Genomic DNA, 18,691 nt, shown 5'->3' with positions numbered 1-18,691 from the left:
GATAACAGTATCCTTCATAAATGTACACAGCTCTCAAAATTTCTCATAAATCTCGATGAGTAAAGGAATCGGCACTATATATAACAATAGCGTTACAAGATTTAGGTAAGACATTGTAATCAGTTACATTAAGCTATTAAATTGTCATGGTTTTTGCCACTGCTGAATTACATCAAACACATATCAATTTAATTTTACTCAGCAGTGAGCAATAGATGAATGAGTGGAAAGTCTTACAGCAGGTTAGTTAAGAGGAAAACACAGTGGGAGCTCAGTGAATCCAGGCCGTAAAGTGGAAAATATAATTGTTAACAAATATAGGCGTCTCTGATATTTGCATCACACAATAGTTCAGCTAACGTTAATGCATTCAGTTGGTGGGTTGCTGCTGGACATACACAATGCACCAGCGTGAGAAATGGGCATTGTGTTCAATCAACCGTGTGTAAAAAAGGGGGCAGGGCTAACATGCTATTTCGCCAGCAGGTGCAATAACGTCTGTTACATCTGTAAGTCAATTTTTTCTTGCATGAAGTCTGACATGTTTTATTCCAAATCTGCTTCAAATCTTTTTAGAAACCCAATACAAAATAGAGCTCATACTGCAAACCACTTCTACTTTGCAATGTACTAAGAATTCCTTGGAAAAGTAAGACGTAGTGTTGATCATGTTGGACATTATTACATAATGTGTTAGCATCGGTGTCTATTCTTACCAACAATTTAGATATAGGACCTTAAAAAATGACGTCAGCTTCTGTTTACTCATTTCATCAAGCTGTGAATGTGCAATTCCATTTTTAAAGTGCGAAACGGATTTTGCGGGGAAGATGCGAGAAAATCCGGGAAACTGATGTCTGTCTGGTCTGTCTGGTCTGTCTGGTCTGTCTGGTCTGTCTGGTCTGTCTGGTCTGTCTGGTCTGTCTGGTCTGTCTGGTCTGTCTGGTCTGTCTGGTCTGTCTGGTCTGTCTGGTCTGTCTGAATATAAAAAGAATTGCACTCAGAATAAAAAAAGGCTTGGAAGCCATAATGGGTCGCAAGGCGGTACCAGGAAGCCCAGCACCTCAGCATCCCCCCTCTCCATGACATTGTGTCTAAACCAGCGGTGCACAAACTGGGGGGCGTGCCCCCCCTGAGACTGACTGCGAGGGGCGAGGGGTTTACAGAGGACCTGCGCACTTCCCGAAGGCACTTAAATGAAGGGCCGGGAAAGCGGCGAAGGCCTCTGTAAACCTTACTCACCTTGGCTCCGGCGGCTTCTTAGATGCGTCGCCATGGAAAATGCGGCGTAGGGAAAAAAGTTTGCGCTCCCCTGGTCTAAGCCATGCCTCCTTTAAAGGAGCAAAACCATCAATATCCCACTTTCCTGTTTGTAATAATTTGTTGCCAATATTCCCAGCAGTTTGAGCTGCAAACTGTAACAATAGCCAATGTTACCTTAGTAATATACAGTAAGAATACATTGTAGCTGCTGAGTTACACTGACTGAAGGATTTATTTAGTCATTATGTCTGGGGAGACTGGATCTTTGCTGATTGATCACGGAAGAACGAATCGATCGACAGCTTTGGTAAATAGTTTTCATTATTAAAACAAACAAAACATTTTTTTTAAGTGAAGCGACTAATGCCCCTTATAATGATATCACTGGCACTTGTGACATCATTGTGATTTCTCTGTCCGACCCTTCGACAGTGCCAAAGCTTGACTCTCTCTACTCTATGCGTTTCATGATGCTACAGCCTCTTCCTCAGGGTTCCTTCCTTTCCGGTGCTTCTGATAGTTCTTAGATACTTCCCATTAACCCTTTCTTATCCAGCTGGGTTAGTGTGCAATCAAATTTAAGGTACAGAAGTACTGTACCATTGAAACAAAAATACAATACATATAGTACAAACTGAAAATACACATGATTAAAATATACTGTACGGGGTGCATATATAATATATAAAAATGTATGTATTATAAGAATCATAACTGTCTCAAGTGTTTTCAGTGAGAAGAGAGAACTACATTATATTATGGAGAAAATTATTATCATAAATATATTATAAAAGTGTGAGCTTAGATCAAATAATTATACAGTCTTAAATATATTCATTATTATAGTAAACTGATTCACAAGGAAGTACTAAAACATAAGTCATTGAAAAATATTTAAAAATATATATTAAAAGATTAGAGATTATTGTAATAAAAAGCTATATTATTATTATTATTATTATTATTATTATTATATTAAAGGTATAAAAAAGGAAGAGGTCTGAAATTGAAATGCAATATAAATGTGCTTAAACTAATACCGTACTAATAACATGTAATTACATCAATTAGTAAATATAGCAACTAAATATTATTCAAGTACATAGACTACTAGCATATTGGTTCAAATTTGTATCCCCTGGGGGGTCTACTTATGACACTTTTGAGATAATTTTTACTAGACCTAAAGTAGCTGGATACCAAAAAGATTCCATAGAATGAGATTCATGCTGTGCTCCTGAGGTTTGTATTGCTTGAAACTCTTAGAAAGCCGATTGGCATGGTTTGAGGCAATTAATACCTAGTCTGAATCTGGACATTTGTGGATGGTAGGAATACTCCTTTAACCCAATGCTATCAGTGCAATCCCTACAAGACTGATCAGTCTGTCAGCCAAAAATCTGGGTCATAAGAACGTACAAGTAAAATGTCATCCCATCTTTAAAGATACTGCACATAACCATTTTAGTAATGGTGGATGAACACTTAGGAGAAAATGACATGACATTAATGATTTAATGGCAAAGCAAAAGGGCAGAGACATAGGGCACTGTAACCCATAACTGACAATCAGTGACCCATAGCTCATTATTTTCTGCTGTTTCATTCTATTACTGCAACAAATAACCTTGCTTTCATATTATTGCTTCTTTAACTTGCAACTTTCATTACAGGACACATGATAACCTTAACCTACATATCTAATCATAGGGTAATGATTTATCAAACTGATGAAGCCTTCATGTAAGAATATGTGTTGTTGGATGTATAACTACTGTATAAAGGAGGACAGTATATAAAATACATACAAGTTTTATACATGCTTTCTAACAAAGAAATATATACTCTTTGCATTAAAGTAAAATAAATGCATTAGATGTTCTTTTACAGTGATCAGCTTTAAGCTAATTTATGACATGTACTGTTTAGTGATGGTATATCTGTCATGAAGGGAATTTTCTACCTTGTTAAGGAACATGCGGTTTTGCTTTGACCTTTACTGCTCGTTCCGAAAACACTTTTTTTCTTTTCCAGCATGTACAATTTTCAGTTACTGAAGTTAGTACTGAAAGACATGACGTGATATACTAAGATTATTTAATACTTGCACACTGTTCATATTTGTGAATCTCAGGCCAATGGAGATAAATAGCAAAAGTTGTGAATGCTTTGGAGGCTATAGCCTAGACCAGGGTTTGGCAACCTTTCAAGGAAGAAGAGCCATTTTATCAAAAAATGTATTTGTCCAAATATTCAGAAAGCTGCATCACATGCATGAATATTAAACCCCCACAAACACATACATATACTGTACACACACTAGTAGGTATATACTGTATAAGCCTTAACATACGACAAACTTACTTTAATCAGAAAAAAATGCATCTCACAATAATAAGTCCCTTTATTTTGTTTTTTTCAATTGTTTTTCTGTGCAAAACAGTTTGTCATTTAGAAATACACACACACTACCCCCCACCCCCCAAAAAAGATATATAGATATATAGATATATAGATACATAGATACATACATACATACATACATACATACATACATACATACATACATACATACATACATACATACATACATACATACATACACTTAGTTAAGTTATGGTGGGTAAAAAAGTGACAAAAACCCTCCACAGTAAAGCATATAGCAATTAGAAATATTACTGTGTGCGCATTTGCATGTCTTAGACAGGTCTGCAATCCTGCCTTTCACCATTATCCCCCAGCACACAGTGCTTCCACTGCAGCAAGGGATTCTGGGAAATGACATGCAAATGAGCACACATTGCCACCTTTTGCTTCAAAACCATATGACATGGTCCCCTATAAGCTCATGCTTGCTGCATATCACAGCTTTTGAGCACAGCCTGGGTTAAAATGCTTAGCCAGTAAACCCACCTACAGACAGCTTTTTCAACCTTAATGGGTCATCAGTGTGAGGTTGTGTATATATATATATATATATATATATATATATATATATATATATATATATATATACATACATACATACATACATACATACATACATACATATATATATATATATATATATATATATATATATATATATACGATAATACACACAGAAATACCGCTCAACACAGTGAATAACTGGTGTCCACAGAACTGTCAGTAAGTAATATAAATAATACTCAACAGTGGTGCTACAGGTTGAAATAATATTTGTACAACAGAGAAAGCATCCTATAAAGAGCACACGGACATACCAAGCAAGTGTCAACAATAATTTTATTAGGGTGAATAAAAACAAGGGATGAAGTTAAAAAGGTGGGGGGGACTAAACTCTACCAAGTCTGTGTACCTAGAGGCAAGGGTCTAAACATTGAGCCAAATCTGACACCCGAGAGAACACACAGGGAGCTCTGTAAAAGCACACATGTGAAAAAACCTGTGCACACACTTGAATAAAGTATATCCACAGGTAAAAATGCAGCACACAATCTAGGTGAAGAGTAGCGTTAAGTGGAGGCAGAAATAGTACAAAAAGCAGTTGGTTATATACATCACCACTCAGACTGCGGGTGTCACGGGCAAAAGGTAAGCCAAGACCCACAATGGATTTAAAATGAAACAACCGAGATGCAATAGAAGTGCAGACTTTCAGCTTTAATTCAAGTGGTTGAACAAAAATATCGTATGAAACGTTTAGCAATTGCAATCATTTTCATACTCAGTCCCCTTATTTCAGGAGCTCAAATGTGATTGGACAAATTAACACAATCATAAATAAAATGTTCATTTTTAATACTTTGTTGAGAATCCTTTGCAGGCAATGACTGCTTGAAGTCTGGAACGCATGGACATCACCAAACGCTGGGTTTCCTCCTTTGTGATGCTTTGCCAGGCCTTTACTGCAGCTGTCTTCAGTTGTTGTTTGTTCGTGGGTCTTTCTGCCTTAAGTTTTGTCTTCAGCAAGTGAAATGCATGCTCGATCGGGTTTAGATAAGGTGATTGACTCGGCCATTGCAGAATATTCCACTTCTTTGCCTTAAAAAACTCCTGTGTTGCTTTCACAGTATGGGTCACTGTCCATCTGTAAAGTGAAGCGCCGTCCAATCAACTTCGCTGAACTTGACTAAATCTGAGCAGACAATACATCCATATACACTTCAGAATTCATCCGGCTGCTTCTGTCTTCTGTCACATCATCAATAAACACTAGTGAACCAGTGCCATTGTAAGCCATGCATGCTCATGCCATCACACTGCCTCTACCGAGTTTTACCGATGATGTGGTATGCCTCGGATCATGAGTTGTTCCAAGCCGTCTCCATACTTTTTTCTTCCAATCATTCTGGTACAGCTTGATCTTAGTTTCATCTGTCCAAAGAATACTGTTCCAGAACTGGGCTGTCTTTTTTAGATATTGTTTGGCAAAGTATAATCTGGAGTTTCTGTTCTTGAGGCTTATGACTGGTTTGCACCTTCTGGTGAACCCTCTGTATTTTCTCTCGTGAAATCTTCTCTTCATGGTAGACTTGGATAATGATATGCCTACCTCCTGGAGAGTGTTATTCACTTGGCTGGATGTTGTGAAGGGGTTTTTCTTTACCATGGAAATGATCCTACGATCATCCACCACTGTTGTCTTCCGTGGACGTTCAAGCCTTTTTGTGTTGCTGAGCTCACCAGTACGTTCTTTTTTTCTAAGAATGTACCAAACTGTTGATTTGGTCACTCCTAATGTTCTTGCTATCTCTCTGATGGATTTTCTTTTTTTTGCAGCCTAAGGATGCCCTGTTTCACTTGCATTGAGAGCTCATTTGACCACATGTTGTGGGTTCACAGCAACAGGTTCCAAATACAAATGCCACACCTGGAATCAACTCCAGACCTTTTACCTGCTTAATTGATGATGAAATAATGAAGGAATAGCCCACACATGTCCACGAAACAGCTTTTGAGTCAATTGTCCAATTACTTTTGGTCCCTTGAAAAAGAGGGGGCTACATATTAAAGAGATGTAATTCCTAAACCCTTCCTCCAATTTGGATGTGAATACCCTCAAATTAAAGCTGATAGACTGCACTTTAAGTCCATATTCATTATTTAACTGCAACTTGAATTTTTTTTGGTACACAGCCGAAATAATCAGTGTCCAATTATTTCCGGACCTAACTGTGTATATATATATATATATATATATATATATATATATATATATATATATATAGACACACAGAGGCACCGACAGACACACACACACACACACAGACACACAGAGAGACACTTACGTACTTACTTACTTAGGGCCTCTCTCCAGCACTATCCTGGGTCAGCGCTATCCAGCTGCTGCCTCTCTCACTAAAGTAACCTATCACATGGTACAGAAACCGATGGGATTGCAGACAATCCCATTGGCTCTAATACCATGTGATATGGCCATGTGGTTTGAAAGATGTGACTTACCTCCCTTGGAGATGACGTCACAGCCTTAACCAAAAAAGAGGCGGGCACATGATACAGCATCCAATCAGATTGAGCTGTACCATCTGACTTAAAAATGTGACATCACAGGCCATATTTAAGGCCTTGACGCCTCATTTTACCTCAAGAATCCGACGTGACAACATTGTGTTGTGGATTTACCATTGGGTTTGTGGATTAACAGATGAAGAAAGAAGATTACAGAAAATTAAGAAATAATGACAGATGAAGAAAGAAGGTGATAGAAGATAACAGAAAGAAGAATGTTGTTACCTGTTCTAGATCTTCAAGGTGAATGGCGATGGATTGTCTTTGATGATGTCACGGTACTAGAGCTTCGTGATACCCCTGGATTCGGAGGGTCAATGCTTCCAAAGGTAAATAAAATATTGAATGTATGTTATTTTTTTTCCAGGTTTTTTGAGTGTATTTCTTTCTTTTAATGGTTTTTCATTGCCCATTGACTGCTAATGTATTAATCTGTGCCCGCTCAGGGTATAGATAAATACAGTAATAGCCAATGCATTTTTTGGCAAATGTTATTTTTTCTATTTCTGTTGATTGTTTGGATTAAATAGTTTGTACTTTGGATGGCTTGTTTTTATGTTTTTTTCCGATTGATTAGCGTTTTTAATTAATTAATTCTTTGTTGGCTCCTTGTTTGAATTTATGTGGTTTTATTAATTAATTGCTTTGTTGGTTACTAGTTAAAATTATTTCATTGTTTTGTTGGTTAGTGCTTTTATATTTGGATAATAGTTATTATGCGCATTACTGTACTGTATGTGTTGGGGGGAGGTGTATTTATTGCAATGTATTCCAAATTTAATTTTGATACAGGATTGGTACCGCAGGCCAGCTGGGACCCACGGGGACCACCCGAGGACCATTGGACACCCACAAGAGCCACCTGAGGACCCCCAGATGACCCCGGGGCCACCTGAGGACCCCCAGACACCCGCAGGAACAACTTTGCAGACCACCCAAGGGCCCCCAGACACCTGTGGGAACCACCCGAGGGCCTCCAGACACTCGTGGGTCCACCTGAGGGCCTGCAGGGGGACTCGTGAGGACAACCCAAGAACCCCCAGACACCGGCAGGGACCACATGGGGACCTGCATAGTGCATAGGCCCCTCTATCTGAGATTGAAATATCAAAGAATGAGCACACTGAGCCAGTGGAAGAAAAATGTGTTTCTGTACATCAGCCATCATGGAAGAAACCTCAGGAAAGTATAAAGTGCATTCACCCCTCCTCTACCTGGTCCCATTTACTAAATTTTCGCCAAGAAGAAGAAGTAATCACTATGGACGCTTCTGTTGAAGTTGTTGATTATGACCACATGTTGTGGGTTCACAGCAACAGGTTCCAAATACAAATGCCACACCTGGAATCAACTCCAGACCTTTTACCTGCTTAATTGATGATGAAATAATGAAGGAATAGCCCACACATGTCCACGAAACAGCTTTTGAGTCAATTGTCCAATTACTTTTGGTCCCTTGAAAAAGAGGGGGCTACATATTAAAGAGATGTAATTCCTAAACCCTTCCTCCAATTTGGATGTGAATACCCTCAAATTAAAGCTGATAGACTGCACTTTAAGTCCATATTCATTATTTAACTGCAACTTGAATTTTTTTTGGTACACAGCCGAAATAATCAGTGTCCAATTATTTCCGGACCTAACTGTGTATATATATATATATATATATATATATATATATATATATATATATATATATATAGACACACAGAGGCACCGACAGACACACACACACACACACAGACACACAGAGAGACACTTACGTACTTACTTACTTAGGGCCTCTCTCCAGCACTATCCTGGGTCAGCGCTATCCAGCTGCTGCCTCTCTCACTAAAGTAACCTATCACATGGTACAGAAACCGATGGGATTGCAGACAATCCCATTGGCTCTAATACCATGTGATATGGCCATGTGGTTTGAAAGATGTGACTTACCTCCCTTGGAGATGACGTCACAGCCTTAACCAAAAAAGAGGCGGGCACATGATACAGCATCCAATCAGATTGAGCTGTACCATCTGACTTAAAAATGTGACATCACAGGCCATATTTAAGGCCTTGACGCCTCATTTTACCTCAAGAATCCGACGTGACAACATTGTGTTGTGGATTTACCATTGGGTTTGTGGATTAACAGATGAAGAAAGAAGATTACAGAAAATTAAGAAATAATGACAGATGAAGAAAGAAGGTGATAGAAGATAACAGAAAGAAGAATGTTGTTACCTGTTCTAGATCTTCAAGGTGAATGGCGATGGATTGTCTTTGATGATGTCACGGTACTAGAGCTTCGTGATACCCCTGGATTCGGAGGGTCAATGCTTCCAAAGGTAAATAAAATATTGAATGTATGTTATTTTTTTTCCAGGTTTTTTGAGTGTATTTCTTTCTTTTAATGGTTTTTCATTGCCCATTGACTGCTAATGTATTAATCTGTGCCCGCTCAGGGTATAGATAAATACAGTAATAGCCAATGCATTTTTTGGCAAATGTTATTTTTTCTATTTCTGTTGATTGTTTGGATTAAATAGTTTGTACTTTGGATGGCTTGTTTTTATGTTTTTTTCCGATTGATTAGCGTTTTTAATTAATTAATTCTTTGTTGGCTCCTTGTTTGAATTTATGTGGTTTTATTAATTAATTGCTTTGTTGGTTACTAGTTAAAATTATTTCATTGTTTTGTTGGTTAGTGCTTTTATATTTGGATAATAGTTATTATGCGCATTACTGTACTGTATGTGTTGGGGGGAGGTGTATTTATTGCAATGTATTCCAAATTTAATTTTGATACAGGATTGGTACCGCAGGCCAGCTGGGACCCACGGGGACCACCCGAGGACCATTGGACACCCACAAGAGCCACCTGAGGACCCCCAGATGACCCCGGGGCCACCTGAGGACCCCCAGACACCCGCAGGAACAACTTTGCAGACCACCCAAGGGCCCCCAGACACCTGTGGGAACCACCCGAGGGCCTCCAGACACTCGTGGGTCCACCTGAGGGCCTGCAGGGGGACTCGTGAGGACAACCCAAGAACCCCCAGACACCGGCAGGGACCACATGGGGACCTGCATAGTGCATAGGCCCCTCTATCTGAGATTGAAATATCAAAGAATGAGCACACTGAGCCAGTGGAAGAAAAATGTGTTTCTGTACATCAGCCATCATGGAAGAAACCTCAGGAAAGTATAAAGTGCATTCACCCCTCCTCTACCTGGTCCCATTTACTAAATTTTCGCCAAGAAGAAGAAGTAATCACTATGGACGCTTCTGTTGAAGTTGTTGATTATGATTCTGTTGAAGTTGAAAGGCAACACATTATTATGTCCAGCAAAATGACAAATGCATTAATTTCTTATGTTTGAAAATGATTGTGCCCTAAGCCAGACAATAAATGCCAAGCCATCTGTCACAAACGGCACCCTGCGAGCACGCGATCTGCATACGGGAAAAGGGTTAATATTCATGCCCGCAAGCGCTCCCACTCTTCACCTCCGCAGAGGTCCGTCAAATGGACAATATCTCTTCTACAGGACAAAGATTAATACACAACCAGCAAGCTGCCTCACTCTTCATCTCCGCAAAGGTCCCTCAAATGATTTCTATCTCTCCTAAATCCGTCCCAATATACATATACCACATGTGACGTGAGCATGTGACTTAGATATGCAACCAGGGTTAATACACATGGCTACTCTAGCCAACTCATATTTCTCATCCACAAGGTACCTCCAATGAGTTAATATTAACCCCTCACTCAATTGCAAATCATATCTATCCACTGCCACCACCTGGGGTATGCAAATAATAGATGTCAAATTAATATTTGCCAGGGTCTCAGGTCCCTGAGTAAGATAGTATGATGGAGAAAGGTGTTAACCAGGCTCACTAATAAAGGTTAAGCCCACTTGGTTTCCCCTGATCTGTGTGTTGAGGTCCTAGAGTGTCAGCTCTTGGACCCAGATGTCATAAATGCATTACTGTGACTGTGTGCAAATTATGTGACATTAAAGATTTATTTGTGTTTTGCCTTTCCTGGGGTGCTGGAACTGGGAGATTTCTAGACTGTAAGTTTCAGGGTGGGTTTGCCCGAGAAAGTCTTCACAGAATGTGGCTATGTATCGGGGTTCCGGAGTTCTGGGATACCCCAAAAGTTGGATCTTGGAATCGAGTGAGAGTCTTGGATGCAGCCAAGCACATTGCTCTGGGCAAACTCTGACCCTGAAAACGTTCTTGCAAGGATTCCTGCTGTAGCATAATCCAGACAAGGTAAACGGGCATGAAGGGGTTAATGTATACCTGCAATCATACAGGGGGTCCCTAGTATAAGGAGGGGTGCCCAGGTACCCTGAACATAGTATAGGGGTTCAGGGGATGCTCCAGTTATATGATAAAGCTGAGAGTGATTTTTGTGTGTAAAAAGTTTAAAAGTTAATTCTAGAGAGTGGCAAGGGTGAAGCTAGTGAGTGTAAGCAGTATAGCCCTTACTCCATCCCTGACACCAGAATAGGGACTTACACATTTTATCACACAAGATGCAGGACACAGTATATTTTATTAAAGGGTTATATTTAATAGGTAAATGTACTGATAACCTGTGTATGAACTGTGGGATTTCCAAGTCATGGATTCCGAGAGACCAGATGTCTACCAAGCTTGGTGCCTATGGGTCTGTGCGGAGTCCGGACTTGAAAGCCTCAGGGATACCAAGGTGTTAGACCAGGAGGGGAACTGCAGTCATGCTTGAGTACCTGAATCCTGGGCTTACACAGGGCTATCCGGCCACCATTTGCCAGACCCCAGACTCTGTAAAGTCCCGCTTTTTGAGAACGTAGAGGTCGCGGCTGGCATTGCATACCAAAATCAGTTCCAGTACTTTCGTGAGTACCTCCCGGTCATTGGAAAGGGCTCCTACAAGAGGTCATTTTTGTGAATTTCGTTTAAAGGACAATTTTATTCGTTAGCCCCGTTACCAGTAAGTGTGTTAACTATGTAAATTGTGTTACATTGTGTGTATGTCTTTTCCTGAAATAAATTACAATTTATTTTACCTCCTTGCTTTGCTCAATCAAATGATCCCGGTATAAAAAGGTGTTCATAAACCTGGTCTTCCGTGACAGATATAAAAACTATGCACTTTAACACACAAAAATCAGTTATAGCCAAATGTGTCTGAACACTTTAACACTCTCCCCAGAGCGTGCAATAGTTTATTCAGAGCTCAAAGCATTACTTATTAAATGTTTTAATAGATATAAAAATACTGTGCTTAGGTTACAGAAAAATAAGTATTACAAGAAACATACAATTATAATAAAATGCAGAACAGCTTCTTAAAATAAAATGATAATCATAAAAGAAAACCTATACTTTACCAAATGCCATAGATTTTCCCCCAGAGAGGTCACTGTAAGAAATGATGAAATCATGTATCTGGTCTCAATTACACCTCTGTAGACATCTGATTTTCATAATCGTTGCTCAGACTTAAATATTCTTTCTTGCCATGTAAACTACATAAATCCAGCCCCTTTCGTAAATTAGCTGTGAGATTGACAGTTTTACGACAGAGTAAAAAAAAAAAACCTCTTACCAAATGATGTTTACCTGAAGCCTGCAATATCTAAATGTAGTCACATCAATACATTCAGGCACTCATGGCGGAAGCACTGAGACTAAATATGAACAGCGTAATCCTAAATCTAGGTGACAAATCAATATCTGTTCCTTATAATCTTTTAAACATACAGTATCAGAACATGCCCCTTGGTGACACCGTCACAGATTTGTTACTTTTATTATGCAGAGGAGCTGATATCACAAGATATTCTCATTTTTAATAGTCACTCTCATGTTGAATACTTTCTTAGCAACACCACTTGAACCTTGCAGAACCATCTAGAGACTCCCTTTGAAGCTTGCTCTAAGGAGACCATGTTTACAGAAAGTTGTCACAGGGGCCATATTTTACATCCAAGTCTCCAGACACAGCCCTTATCTCGACTCTATCAGCCATATACAACCCATCTGGTCCTTTTAAGTGAGCCTATAAAGGATAACCCACCCGTTAAGTTTTGTTTGAAGCACAGCACCCACACGTAACAAACCTGGGCTTGTCATAAACCCAATATTTATTTAACTTCAAGCTGTAGCTCATTAATCCCTTAAATGCCAAAGGGATTAAAATACCTAATATCTCATGATATTATCATGACACCATCATACAAAAATAAGCAGGAAAACAGGGCACCTAAGCACTTCCTCTGTTACACCACCTACAGAAAAGTTGTCCTCTCTCAGTCCAACCCTTGCCATCAAGAGAGTCCATTAGCTAGTGGAATTGGTAGATACTTTTCCTCTTCAGTGTCCCCAACGCTAAAACATCAACAACCAGAACGCTCTTCCGAAATTAACGACTCTGGGAAACCCGAACTGCAGCAAAACCCGACACGGATTGGGTAGAATCCTTAGACTACATTACAGTGTTGGACCACTGCATCATCTACAGTTTCAGGAACAGCAGCCATCTATCAACATCTCTTTCTACTATCATGAATTTGAAAGAGATAATTCTAAGGCACTCTGCTTTAGGTGTTTCTGGCTTCACTGAGAATCATATTTGTACTGTATCAATCCCTTTGATAACCTGAATGATGTCATTGTAAAATGGCAGACCCCTCTTTATCTCTCCCCATGGCTACATAATTCCACATAATGGAGAAAATGTTGTCTATGCACTGAGATTTGGAGACATTGTACACATTCCTTGTTTTGCACACAGTCAACTTCAGACCTTTTTGAAACATACAGGAGATGCTGGCTGTTGGACGTGATTGGTCATCTTTGGCATTTTGCAACAGAACGCATAATACTGCAACACAATTATAATCTACCATGCCACCAGTGGAAGAACGAGATTGGTAACAAGGTAGAATTCCACTCTCTATATGCTTTAGGTCAGGGGTAGATTGGGCCATTGGAAAACATGAAAAATGCCCGGTAGTCCGATAGGTCCATAGGCCAATGCTGCTGTGGGTGTGTGTATAGTTCAAGGGGGCTTGATGGCGGTTACAGAGGTGCCGCGCTCTTGCCCACAACAATTAAACTGATTGCTGGGTAAGCGCACGGTGTAACGAACGTGCTCGACACAAACCAGGACCGGACCACCGGGCTGAGGTGGTGATATGGAAACACCGACCTGGAGTCGGGTCCGGATTGCGGATTCTGTTATCGTGGGTAGCCGGGTCAGGATTGGAGAGAGTAGCATAGTCAATATCCAGGCTGGGATCAAGGCAGGGGGCACAGGAGTGATTGTCGGGTCAAAAGCTGGGGTTGGCCTCAGTAAAGGCTTCAGCATAGGGGCTTTAGCACAATGAAGATCTCTGGAAGGCGAAGGCTTCAGTGCAGGGAAGGCTTCAGTATAGGAGCTTCAGCACAGTGAAGACCTCAGGAACAGAGAAGCTTCAGCGCAGGGGCTTCAGCACAGGGAAGCAGAACAGAACTCTGGAAGCAGGATAGAATGCAGTAGGCAAAGCAGAGGTGCTTGTGACAAGCACAGGTTTACAAAGACTATACTCAGCCCCTTCCTAATGGAAGAGGCTGACCTTAAATAGCATGGGAAGCCAATAGGTGCAGAACTGCACAGAAGGCAGCAACAAGGCTGACTGCAATATAAGTCCAGGAACAGCTGTCGCCAATCATTTATTCTAGTGAGAGGTTTGCCCGGAATCTCTACAGCCATATAAGGGTGAGTTCCAGCCAAACCCTGGACCGGAACCTTTACACACGGGGCCTCTGTAAGTGTCTCTTACTGTAGCAGCATCTCCTACAGCGTTTCATTGTCATGGTGGCCCGATGTCACTTAGTGAAGTTTTGCCATGACGATGTGACATCACTATGACAATGTGACATCACGATGTGGCATCGTGGGAGGGCCGGTCCAACAGATACTGCCCGGACCCATATCTATATCCAATTCACCCCTGCTTTAGGTAGTTCAGAAACAGCAACAACCCATCACAAGTACACAGCATCCTGTGAGATAGGGAAAGGAGGGACTTTTCTAACTCTAGCACACTGAAACATCATTGCATTTTGTGTGAACTACTGTACTTGAACCATTTAATATAGTAACATGGGAAGTAAGTTCCGACAGTGCCAGCCTGTGTCAGGTATTACCACTAATTACAATTTTGAAAAAGCAGCTGAAGGAGCAAAAGGACTACTTTAAAAAAGATGTTGGTGAGAAATTGGCTCCATGCTACATATTTGGTGGAGTTGTATAGTGATTTCCAAGTATTGGGTCCATATCTCCAAAATCATCTATAATATCTTAGAAGTAAAAATTCTTCAAGACCCTAGTGTGGTCCTTTTAAATTTAAATATAGATACCCCATACATAACGAAAATTGGTCAATTATCAATAACTCACAGTCTTACAGCTACTGTACCAAGAGTTCCATAGCAAGCCACGGCAAGCATACGAGCCCCCTGCCAATTGATCCTATCCTAAATAAAATTAATAACATTATGTTAATGGGAAGGCTCCCCAGTTTTCTTTCTGAAACATATGCTTTTGTGAAACCTGGGCCCCTTGGTTTAATTTCACATACTCCTAATGATCCGTGAATGGAAATAATTAAGTACGCTTCCCTTTGACTTCCAAAATATATACTGTAGCTTTAACTCAGTGAATCCTACTACTGTACCTTTATTGAATCAAGTATTTTCCAGTAGAGTGTATAATCAGATAAATTGATTGTACTGTATTAAATGTACCATTGTACCCTCCCTTTTTTTCTTCTTTCTATATCTCTATCCCAATTTCTTTAATATTGTCAGAGGAAAATGTCAAATACAAAGTATATATATATATATATATATATATATATATATATATATATATAAAAATTTCAGTAGCGCCACTCGTGAAACAAAGTAATATATAACAGTGCAAATATTGTGTATAATATTGATAAAAATTATAATATAATTAACAATCTAACAATTTAAAAAAAACATGAATGTGAAAAAAAGTGATAAAAAATAAAAAATAAAAAACGTGTCAATAGATAATGATTACATATATCAAACAAGAAAAAAAAGGACAAAAAATAGAAGAACGTCCAACCCTTAGTACAAGTCCAATAGAAGTTCAGATATAAAACAAAATGATGATCAGGGATCCACGGCTGCTCTCAGAAGGAATAACCAATTCCAGCAGGAAACTATAGAAAGAGAAGAACAGAGAGCGCACGTCCCATAGTGTAAAACAGTACAGTACATTTAATCAATAAAAAGAGAGGACAAGGGGAATAAGGACACTCACAAAAGTACAAGACAAAAAGGCAGTTTGTGATATAATCACCACCAGCAAGGCAACACCGTCCTGGAACACATCAGCTGTTCGATAGTCCCTCCGGTTCACCTCCAGCAGTTTTCGGACGATTAGAAACAGTGTCCGAAAACTGCTGGAGGTGTACCGGAGGGACTATCGAACAGCTGATGTGTTCCAGGATGGTGTTGCCTTGCTGGTGGTGATTATATCACAAACTGCCTTTTTGTCTTGTACTTTTGTGAGTGTCCTTAATCCCCTTGTCCTCTCTTTTTATTGATTAAATGTACTGTTTTACACAATGGGACGTGCGCTCTCTGTTCTTCTCTTTATATATATATATATATATATATATATATATATATATATATATATATACAAATCCAGAAATGCACTACACCTTCCATGTCATAAAGACAGATGCTTGTCCCATAAAAGTCCAATTGTCCAAAATCACCAGGTTTGACACTGGCAAAGAGAGACAGCACACCAAGTTATTCCAAAAGCATATGTGTGACGGGGGAGGGGTGCCAAGCGAGTAATAAAGGGGTCACCCAGATTAGGCACCCCTTTCACTGTCTGGGAAGTGAGGGGTTAACCCAAAATGTACTTATAATACATATGTTCCCCTGCTTCACAACCAAAAGGTACGGCCCTTGGTTTAGAAGGAATTTAGAGGGAATTCATGTATTTTTATTCCCCTGCCTCAGGGCAAACTGTGTTCTATTTGATAGAAACGTATATGGGTACAATTATTGGTGTTTGTAACTTTACATTGTATGCAGCAACCACATACACTGGGATCAAGTCAGGAGGGAAAGGGTTAATTGCATTTACATGTTTTTTGCCCTTTGTCCCATTTCCCACCTTTGCAGGCTCCATTTTACAGTCTCTCCATAGGTCGCCATTGGAGCCCCATGTAACCCTATGGAGATTCCGGCGATTTGGGCCCGATATCACAGAAGACCTGCAGGTGGCGCCCGAGAGGAGGAGCGGCGTTTTCCCATTGAAAGTGAATGGAGTACTGCATTTCAATGGGGATTCTTTGACTCCGACCTCCAGGAACGGGCTGGCAGCCAGCCAGACCGCAGAACCGCAAAAGCGGAAACGATGCCTGAAAAGAGCTTTGATCAGGCCTCGGTCAAGTTCACGTCCAATTGGCATGGGAAACTTGTGTTCTAGGGCAACCCGGAATAAAATTATTTTTCCCCTAGACCCTAGGAACCCCCTCACTCGACCCCAACCGGGTCCGACAATTAATGGTGACGAGAAAGGGTTGCGCCGGCCATGAGGGTCCTACCATTGACTCCAAAGGTAGCGGAGGTCCCATTGAATCCTATGGCGGCGCCGGCCCATGCATTTCCTATGGCGGCGCGTGGCTTTGAAACGGCTAAGTCCAAAAACGTATAAAGTGAAAACCCATAACTCCGGTTCCGTAAGTACCAGAGGGCTTGGATTTGGGCAGCATGTAGTCACAGCTCCGGCATGACTGCATGGCAATTTCCAGCCCTCTCCAATCAACCGGACGGAGTATGGGTAACTGTGAAAAATTTTCTTTTCCCATTGACTTCAATGGCGGAGTTGCTCCATTAAAAGCCTATAGCGGCGGAGCCCATTGATTTCAATGGAAGAGTGAAATGCAGTGATTTCTTTTACCCTATAGCAGGGATTCCTGCATTAAAGTTAATAGGGGATTTTAACTTGGTTTTGGTATCTCCGGTTCTGGGGGTCGTGGAAGGTTGATATTTGGCCACTATGGCAAGGGTCCTCCGGCATGAGGACCTGGAAAATTTCAGCCCGCTCAGACCCACAGAACGGAGTATTTTATGTTTAATATTAAAATGTTCCTCTGCATCCCTGATATTTCCAAGCCCGTGAAAGCCACTGGCCCAGAAGGAATGTTAATTGCCACAGGGCATCTGGATGTTTGAGGTAAACCCATGAATGAAAGGCTCACCACCCTGGGTTGAGTTTTCTAGGACAAAGAAGAGCAGGATATGGGTACTTGTGTAAAGTGTTGTGTTTCACACCTTGAGACATAGGTTTTCCTGTCAAGGGACCCAAAAGGCAGACTGGGAGATGCCAGTCTTTTGGAAGTGGGGCAAGGGAAATGAGCCCCTGATTAGAATAATGCCCACCCCTGTGGGCAGGTATTATCTTGCTTCCCACATCAGGTGGCAAGGGGTAATTGGGTGGAGGTAATTGGTAACCAATACCTGGCATCCAATGTTAAGGGATAGGGCTGAAACCCCATATAAACGTGTAAGCCCTATGCCCAGTGTCTTCATTGTGTCTTCGTTACAACATCTACTTGTTACCTGATGCCTGAATGAATTGCCAATCCAGATCCTGATTGCTTCATTGTCCAACCCCTCAGTAAGTGTTCATATTCTGTGTGTTATTTATATAGCTACACACAGAAAGGGGAGCCCCCGCACAGCTAGAGAGTATAAGAGTGAGGTGCTCACTAGGTGGGGTACAATGGCATATACTAGAAGAAAAAGGAAACCTAGTAAACGAGCACTCAATCACAACGAGAGTATTATGTAGTATTAAAATTATTCTTTATTGTCATC

At 40.5% G+C, this 18,691-nt stretch overlaps 1 protein-coding gene across 20 annotated transcripts in view; it reads left to right on the top strand.

Moving 5' to 3' along the window:
* The window catches only part of CTNND2 (catenin delta 2), a 1,535,845-nt gene that overhangs the window by 682,303 nt on the left and 834,851 nt on the right, over positions 1–18,691 (top strand). The gene's annotated exons all lie outside the window — the stretch shown is intronic.

The sequence above is a fragment of the Ascaphus truei genome, chromosome 2, assembly GCF_040206685.1.
Source record: "Ascaphus truei isolate aAscTru1 chromosome 2, aAscTru1.hap1, whole genome shotgun sequence".
In the NCBI taxonomy this organism is placed as follows: Eukaryota; Metazoa; Chordata; class Amphibia; order Anura; family Ascaphidae; genus Ascaphus; species Ascaphus truei.
Note: the sequence above shows the minus strand (reverse complement) of the source record. Positions and strands in the feature narration are given on the sequence as shown.